This window comes from Triticum dicoccoides, chromosome 6B (assembly GCF_002162155.2).
Source record: "Triticum dicoccoides isolate Atlit2015 ecotype Zavitan chromosome 6B, WEW_v2.0, whole genome shotgun sequence".
Lineage (NCBI taxonomy): Eukaryota > Viridiplantae > Streptophyta > Magnoliopsida > Poales > Poaceae > Triticum > Triticum dicoccoides.
The window spans coordinates 589,053,303-589,062,374 of NC_041391.1; positions in this window are offsets into that span (position 1 = coordinate 589,053,303).

Sequence of the window (9,072 nt, forward strand, 5' to 3'; positions counted from 1 at the left end):
AGAACGATATATACTGCACTACCATTATTGCTCGACTTCCCGAAGAGGCGAAGAGCCAATCACAAGGTTAATATTTTGGAGATGACAAACGCAAGGTTATAGGAGAACGAGTAGTAGGTGCTGCGTCATTTATAAATAAAGTTTTTTTCTTCAGTGGCAAGTACGCAATATGATAGGTTCATATGGAGAGAAAAGGAAACCACTGCACTATATACATAGATAGGACGGGCCAGCCTACACGGTTGCTTGCTGGGGTTGCTCTCTTCACACTCTCTCGCACAAAACGACTATGGCCACAACTCTAACATCCCGGCGGATCACATCCGTCGGGGGAAGGAGTGGATGCTTAGTGTACATGCAGTCGCTGTCGCTGACTGCGAAAACCCACTGTTGGCACATCCCAATCAGGGGTCCCCGCCGTTCTCTCTCACAAGGCCGGTGAGGTTTCCTTCGTCCCTTGCTCACTGCCGCGACGTGGGCAGTTACCGCCTTCCGCCGCCCTCCTCAAGATTGAGCTACGTCCCAACATCCCTCAGGTACAACTCCCTTTACAGTCGGCTTGCACCACTGCTCCAGCTGCCCACATCACTCCATGTGGATATTTCTCTACTTATTTGCCCCGCACATACCTCTACTGGCTTCTACGTACTGTATTTATGATGAGTTTATGTCTCATCAACTAGGCCCAATAATCTTATTCTAATCATGCTTCTTCAATTTCTTTGCCACAGGGATGCTCATCTCGATTTTGGTGAAACTAGACAAAATGATCTGATGGTCAAAAGGTTGCAAACTTCATTTCTTAGGAAGCTCGAACCTTGCCAGCAAATTGAAGCCTGGTTAGGGTTCACGGTTCAAGGGCTAGGGACTGCATGGATCGTTTTTTTCTTTAGCTGCCTCTTTTCCAAAACAAGTGTCAACTTTAGTAGTAGTATAACTTTGTACTAAAGTTTGCATAAAGTTGAGACACTTATTTTGGAACGAAGGGAGTACATATTTGCTATGATCTGCCAATCATTGAGATGCAATATCATGCATGTTAGTCTGCTTTGTATTTGATGAAATGTTGCAACGGGCAACCTTGGATGCAAGATACATGTAACAGAAGCTGGAAGGTTCATAGCATTATACAAATTTATCTCGCTGATAAATTACAGTACGTACTATACTAGTACTTCCTCCATTCCTAAATATAAGTCTTTCTAGAGATTTCACCATGAACCACATGCGGATGTATATAGATGTATTTTAAGTGTAGATTCATTCATTTTGTTCTGTATGTAGTTCACCTAGTGGAATCTCTACAAAGACTTATCTACTAGTAATAGCTAGCCCCCACTACTAGGAATTCTCTATCCTCTCCTTGAGCCACATCAGCAAAGTTAACGTAGCCGTTAGATGAACTAAATCAGTCCATAATAGCCGTCTGATCTAGATGTTGAGAGGCTCCGCACTAAGCCACATGCAAGCATGCAGAAATACCATGGCATGCATGTGACTGGGTTTTAAATCACATCAACATGTCTGCATGCAAGCATGCACCGGTAGCATGCATGTAAGTGAGCTTTTAAGTCCCATTAACACGTCAAAAAGAAAAATATAATCCCATTATGAAGTAGGAGTTGGCTGATCTTTTTTCTTATGTGGGATGATCTAAATGATGATGGGAGTTTTTTTAGTTTGGCTACCACATTTGTCATACGGTTATAGAGTTTTTTTAGTTCTATGAAATTGACAATTTTACGCAAAGAGATATACGGCTGTTCCACAGCAACGCGCGGGGACTGATCTAGTATTTAGGAACAGAGGGAGTATTATGTAAAGAGTTAGGTGTCGCACGGTGTCCAGAAAATATGGTGATAGTGTGAGGTGGGCCATGTAATCACTAAGCCTGCGTGTTTTCACTGCTCTTGCACTCCTCCGCTGTAAGAATGGAGAAAATTGTAATCTAGTAGTAGCTCCTTTCGCCGAAAACGTGGGACATCCAGCAGTCCTACCACCTCAGTAATAAAGACCAATGAGCCATCAAATCACATAGACCCAACATTAAGTTGGACGGAGGAAGCAACCATCACTCTTGCGCCAGTGAGAGGTCGCATCCACTTTGCCCGGGCATGAATGCGACACCGATTCTTTGGAGCGGTGCTGACCGTTTTGGGCTAGAAGCGCGCGCGGGCGATGGAGGGGCTTTGGGTGGGCCAGGCTGGTCAGGAGCGGGCGTGGCAGCTGTCCGCCTGTCCCTACCAGACACACCCGGAAATGAGAGGATGCATCGACTCTCGCAGCTAAAATCGTACACTACACACCATCTCTCTGTAGGAGTAGGTCGATCTGTCGCTCTCTGTAACACACACATGCTATTAAACACACACACACACACACACACACACACACACACACACACATGCACCTTGGTCCAGCTGCACCTTCTAACGTGACTTATTACACCTAGACAGAGGGAGTAGTAAGTATGAGATATGGTGGCACCCTGACTTAGGCTGGCCATAGTGGGGGTAACATAAGTAATATCATGCACTTGGGACTCGCAAACATGCTTATGTGACAGGCAATTAAAGAAGAGAGAGATGGTTATAGTAACATAGGTAGATACTATAACATAAAAAATGTAATGCTAATATGTGTCATGCATGGCAATAAATGAGACCACCTATGGTACCAATCTATGATACTATGCACTATAGAGGTAATAACATAGAATAGTAACATATGCACATTACTAGTCTAAGTTACTCTCCACTATGACCAGCCTTAGGTCGAATACAAGTGCCCAAAATTGTGTGCATGTTATAATAAGGATTCACATAAAATAGTACGTGAGCGAACAGAGGGATCAATTGGACAGTGTTCCCGAGCAGTAGCGAGATGTGTGAGGTAAGATACACCGCTGGTGCTTTTAATTTTTCTTATTAATTTGTTTGTTTCACCCTCTGACTGGTGGGACCCAACGTACTGCATGGAGAGAGGTAAGGTGACTAAGGCTACATTATTTCTCCACCACTGTGGATAGTCTTACCACCAAAGCCACATGACACGATTATGATTTAAACCCCAATGACTCCCACACACACAAAAAACGGCATGCTTGTCACATGAATGCAGGTATGTATAAAAGGTTATTTTCCTCTCATTGAACATAATGGGAGGGTTGTGTAGCTGGTTAGCCTGTCCGCTCATCAAACTTGAGGTCTCGGGTTCGATAACTACACTTGAGCATAATTCATGCCAGGAGGATTCTTTGACTGGTCAAAATGGATGGATACGGAGCTATACGATCTCGTAATTACCGTATAATCACCTCATCACGTATAAGCTGAAACCTCGGCGCTTGTTTTCTAGGGTTTGCACGCTTCACACACTCTCTCTCCAGTATATATATACACGTTGGAGCCTCAGCACTTGTAGTTGCTCTCTTCACACTCTCTCACCCTCTCCAAATCTAAACAAGACTTTGTTGGCCTCTCTCTCCCCTCACTGCTAGTCGAAGAGCCAGCAGGATCCATCCGCCGAGAAGGGAAGGAGGCTTAACACTGTCGCCGTCGGCGAGGGAGGGAGTCCACTACCGACGCAGCTGTTCACTTTCACCCAGCGGTGGCGCAGGAGGGCCTCCGACCCCTTCTTCTTTGCCACCGTCCCATCGCCCACTAAACCACGCCCCAAGAACCTTAAGGTATAATTTAATTATTCCACATGCATTGCTCTAGCTGCTTGTATACCATGAATCTAGGACGTGGTTCAAAGAGGAAAGGAGTGGGGGAAAGTAGTGGGAAAAGTTGTATAGCATGAATCTAGGACGTGGTTCAAAGAGGAAAGGAAGGGGGAGAGTAGTGGGGAAAGTTGTATAGCATGAATCTGGGATGCGGTTCAAAGAGGAAAGGAATGGGGGAAAGTAGTGGGGAAAGTTGTATCGCATAAATCTAGGACATGGTTCAAAGAGGGAAGGAAGGGGCAAAAGTACTAGTACAGACTGACTATCCAGCACCTACGTTGGTCGAAAAGGGAAAACAATGACAACCGCAGTACGCACGTCTGTAATGAACTGATCTTTTGTTTTGGGGGACAAGGCTGTAGAGTTTGAGCAGGACTAGATTTGCTACGCTCACATAGGGAAATGTGTCTAAAGATAACAAAACTGGGACCAACACAAATATGCTCCTTGGTTGTTTGTTCTTTGTTGCAACAGACTTTGCATGAACACAGTACATTGGTAGATGCACATGGTGCTGGTGCGTCCACTGTCCCGTGCAACTCTTTACCTGTTGTTAATCTAAGGCCCTGTTTGGTTAAAAACTCCCTAGTCCCTACCTACTTGGTTCTAGGGACTAAACATGGACTATAGGTTATTAAATGACATGCTAAAATACCATGTTACCCCTAGTAATGAACTAATAGAGACAAGGTGTGATGCGTGGCAGGGGCAACTGTTGGAAAAAGTCCCAAAAAGACTCCCTCAGGGTCTTCTTTCTTTAGTCCCAAATGCCCACTTTTAGTCCCTAAAAGTCCCTCCTGTTTGGTTTAGATGGGACTGACACGAAGTTTTTTTAGTCCCTACACCAAAATGTCCCTGTAAACAAACACCCTCTAATAATGCCACTGCAAAGTTGATGCAATGCCATAGTTAAAAGCAAATTACATGTTTACCGAATTTTATTATTAATATAATCCCTATGTTAATATTAATCAATGCCACCGTTTGACAAATGCTACTGTCTTGCTTTCTTTCCCATTTAGATAAGGTAGATGCTTCTTTTTGTTGGCTTCTGTGTCATCCACCGTTATTGACCACTAGTTGTTTCCTTTGCACCTCTGTGTAAACAGGGTTATCTACTTCACCTCGTTGCCATTGTGACCTTTTGTTGCACTGCACAAAACACTTTTGTTTTAAGAGTGTTTTGTGCGGTTCAACCAAAATGTCACACCGACAATGTTGCTTGATTGCTTGATCTTAGTGGAACTGCACAAGAGGAGATCTTACTTCCTATCCGTGTTGGCAAATTTAGTTCAGATCTTCTTCTTGTGAGTTGTTTGAATTCCGCATCATGAGAGGTCAGTACTAGCCTTCTTTCACATGATTCTGCAGTGTGCTTTCATATGTTGTGCTACTTGTACGGTAATGTTGCTTGATTTTAGTGAACTGCACAAATGGAGACAAGAGTTCCAATCTGTATGTGCACTGTTATATCCCATTGAGATAAGATAAGGATATTTCACAACTATTGGCCTATATTTTGCCGCTTTCATCAGAAAATTAATGTCATTGTTTGGTGCTATACTTGTGCTCCCTAATTGACATGCCAAATCTTACATTGAAGGCGAAGCCTGTCTGTTATTGAACCAAGTGATGAAGGGGAAGAACAAGCAAATGAAAAACAAAAATCAACTCCCGGTGCTGTAATGAAGCACTGGAACTGTGATGACACAAGTAATGATATAGTTTTGCATCTTAATTTATTGCTATGGCTGGAACTGTTGGCATTCTGGGAACAGGGGTCCCCAGACTTGCCTGCCTGCGGCCTGCGGCGTGGCTCAAGTGGTGGCCCAGTACGGCTCATCTTCATCAGTGCAAGACTCAAGACCCTCGCGAGGGGCCAAGCCTCGCGGGGCGGATGACACAAGACTTCCTCAGGAACGGCCTCGCCAGGCAGGCTCGCGAGGAGGCAGAGAGATCAAGGCAGGGTACCTCGCGAGGTGCTCATGACGCAAGCCATGACGATCAAGACCAGGCGGGCGCCGGCCTGCGCAGTGTCCTTATTTCCTCTTTGGTGCAAAGGGGGCAAGCACAGGCGTGGAGTACCGAGCCATCAGGGAAAGGTTGCCATTTCAGTGCAACAAGACGAAGACCAGCAGAGCGGTAGGATGGAGGTCACCGTCGAGCCCAAGACGGCGTCACCGCCAGTGCCTTTGGCAGCCGAAGACCAACTTTAGTCAGGATAACTTGTACTAGATGTTCCCCTTCAAAATGGTCGTTGTTAGCGCCCTTCCAACTCAATATTTGGGAAGAGGACCAGGGCCTCTATAAAAAGGACTAGCCACCACAGAGATGGAGGGGGGGGGGGCGGATAGAGTACCCATTAGACCTTGAGGCGATCAAACTCATCCAAGCAGTTCATCGCACCAGCTCAAGAACACCTCTCGCGAGGCTGCTCTTCTCTTGTACTGTTCATCATCAGCCCCTGAGGCAATCCACCACACCACACACTGGAGTAGGGTATTACACCACAACGGTGGCCCGAACCAGTATAAATATTGTGTCCCTTGTGTTGTTCATTGTTTATCTTAGATTCTCACGAGGCGATAGGACATGGATCGGTAGGGGGAAGATCTTCGCGCGCACCCCAACATTCGAACCTTAAGGGTCTGCCGGAACCCGCATCCGATATTTGGTGTGCCAGGTAGGGGTGCGCCGAAATCTTCCTTCTTCCGTCCTGCGTTCCGCCACTTCACCGCCTCCATATCCGGTGACCCGATGGCCAACTCCGACCGCTGGGCGGCATGGCATGCCCATGTCGTGCCGCCTGCCCAAGGTGACCTCAACCCCACACCTCAGGCAGCCCGCGCCCCGCAGGGCACTGCGGGGCATGGGCGACGCGGTCAGGCGTCGCCTGCCCTCACTGCATGACAGGTACGGTCGGTAGCCAGGGCCTCAAGCCATGCTGCGGCCACGACACCGCACGCCAGACGGGAGCAGGCGGACATGAAGGCCGCGCTCATGGTGGCGCGAGAGCTGCTGCGGTGTAGACTGCAAGAAAGTGGCCAGGATGTGTTGCTGGAACGCGTCGCCGAGCTCCTGGATGCCGCTGCTTTAGGGGGACCCCCGTTCTGCGTCCAACTTCCACTCTAGGCCCTGGGCGGATCACGAGGCGGACCAATCCGTGCCCACGCGCCCCCGAGCACACCTCAAGGCTTCATCAACACCGGCCTGGCCATCAGCACCGGGCAGCAAGCTGCGTCGGCGCCACCTGTGGTAAGTGAGGGCATGCGCGTTGCTGCCTATGGTCCTAGCAGGCCGCCGCCCTACCGTCCCCAAGATGGAGCTTCAAGTCGAACTGCATGGCGCGTGGAGCACTACGGCGAGGCCTTTGGGGTGGTGACCCCGGAGACCTATGTGCCCCACATGGTGGATCGAGGGTACGCCTTGGAAGAAGACCACAAGTCATTCCTCGGGCCAGGCTGGGAGGAAGAGGCGCCAGAGGCCGAGCTCTTTCAGGAGCCTCACGGAAGCCTCGACAACCGTGCCGGTGGCAGCAACTACCGGGTACCGCTAATTCCTCAGGAGCAAGCTTATGCTAACCATGGGTCGCACGAGGTTCAGGTCACGGTAGTGGATCGTTGACCGAGTGCGGCAACCTCCCTCCCCTCGGGAGGAGGGCACTGGGGGTAGCAGGAGAGGGGCCGGGAGCCAGGCTCCCCCACTACATGCGGAGCAAGACGTTCTTCGGAGGTAGGCCCTCTGCCGGGGAGGTGCCCCAGGGCCTGCCCCCGGCAGAGGACCCATGGTCGTGGGGGGAACTGCTGGCGTCCCCTTTTCCCCATCGGCGTCGTCCTGGTTTCCGGTCACTGTCGATGGTGGTCAAGGGTGGTGCAAGGCGGGGCCCTCATCTGGCGATATGAAGCAAGGCCGGTACCTGTGAAGAAGGCCCCGTTCCTATGAAGCTCGCCGCCCGTGACACTCTCACGTAATAATGAGTTGGGGCTGTACACGCCCCGGAGTCTCCGGAGATCCTCCCTTGGGCCTCGGGGGCTCCCTCCCACGCCCAGTGGCAGCACTTAGCTCCGCGCTGGTGAGAAGACGTCGAAGACTAGACTAGGTGCCGGACGCGGCCTTTTGCTTTTCGCTTCCTTTCCTGCGAGCAGGCTTTCTCGCCTCATATCTGAATTTAAGTCGAATTTGTGTTTGCGTATGCGGGGGGGGGGGGTGTTGTGTCTTATTCGTGTGCTTTCTCGTGCTTCGTTTTCTGTTCGAATTGGAAGTCACACTAGCCGCCTCCCTCTCGTGAGCCCCTCGCGAGTCGTGCAGGGCCCAGCATGCGCCCCCGCCGTCCTGCGGCCGGTGCTTGCCCCAGCTAGGCTCTCGCCGCATGGTCAAACGGGACCCTCATGAGGCCCTTGGATGGACAGTGCGAGCCTACCCGAGGCTCGCCAAGACAAAGGTAAAACCACGACTACCTACTCATCGCGAAAATCATGGTGTCATGCAGGGACCCATTCGGCGCCGATCTCAACGACGCGTAGGCAACAATATTTTTACATGAGGGGCTTCCCCTCCTAAAACGCTCTCACAACTTGTTAGGGCCACCCTCGAGTCTCTTCCTGCGCAAGACAAACAACAGGGGGAAGCGCGGGATCAGTCGGACATGTCGCTCACTTCATCCCCCAGGGCATCCTCAGAGGCGTCGCTGGCGCCGCCGTCGTCGCCACCGTCGTTGGCACCGTCTTCACCACCGTTCACCACATCACCTTCGTCAGCAGCAACGATCACCCCGTCGTCATCAGAAGTGAAGGCTCAGACGAGTGCATCTACATTGTCCTCCACCCACCGTGCTAGGTCGCCTCGGACGTCCTCAGGCACCGGGGCGATGGCGGCATCAAAATCGAAGAGGGGGTCAGTGTTCTCGAGATGGATGAAGACGCGGGAGAATGCCCGCGCGAGCAGGCCGCGGCTTCGTTCCTCCACCAGCTGGCGAGACCTCTTAGAGTGCTCTCTAAATGCGTCACCACGTCAGTCAAGAACCGAAGATTGCTGGCATAGTTGGTCACAAGCGGATCCTCAGCGACTGCCTCGCAGTTGCCCAAGGCCACGTTGGCCATTTCCCTGAGCGTCCGGAGCATGGGGCCGTGCATGTGCTCCAACATCTGCCGCTGGCGGATCTCATCGACATTCCACTGCGCAACAGCCTCAACATCATCAATCCGCCGTTGGAGAAGAAGCAGCTCGGCATGGGACGAGGCCAGCTCAGCCTGCGCCGAGTTTAGTGCGACAGTAGTGGCCTCAGCTCGCTGCATGGCTTCAGTCAGCTTGGTCCTGAGAGCAGCAGTCCTGCCCACAGCTTCAGC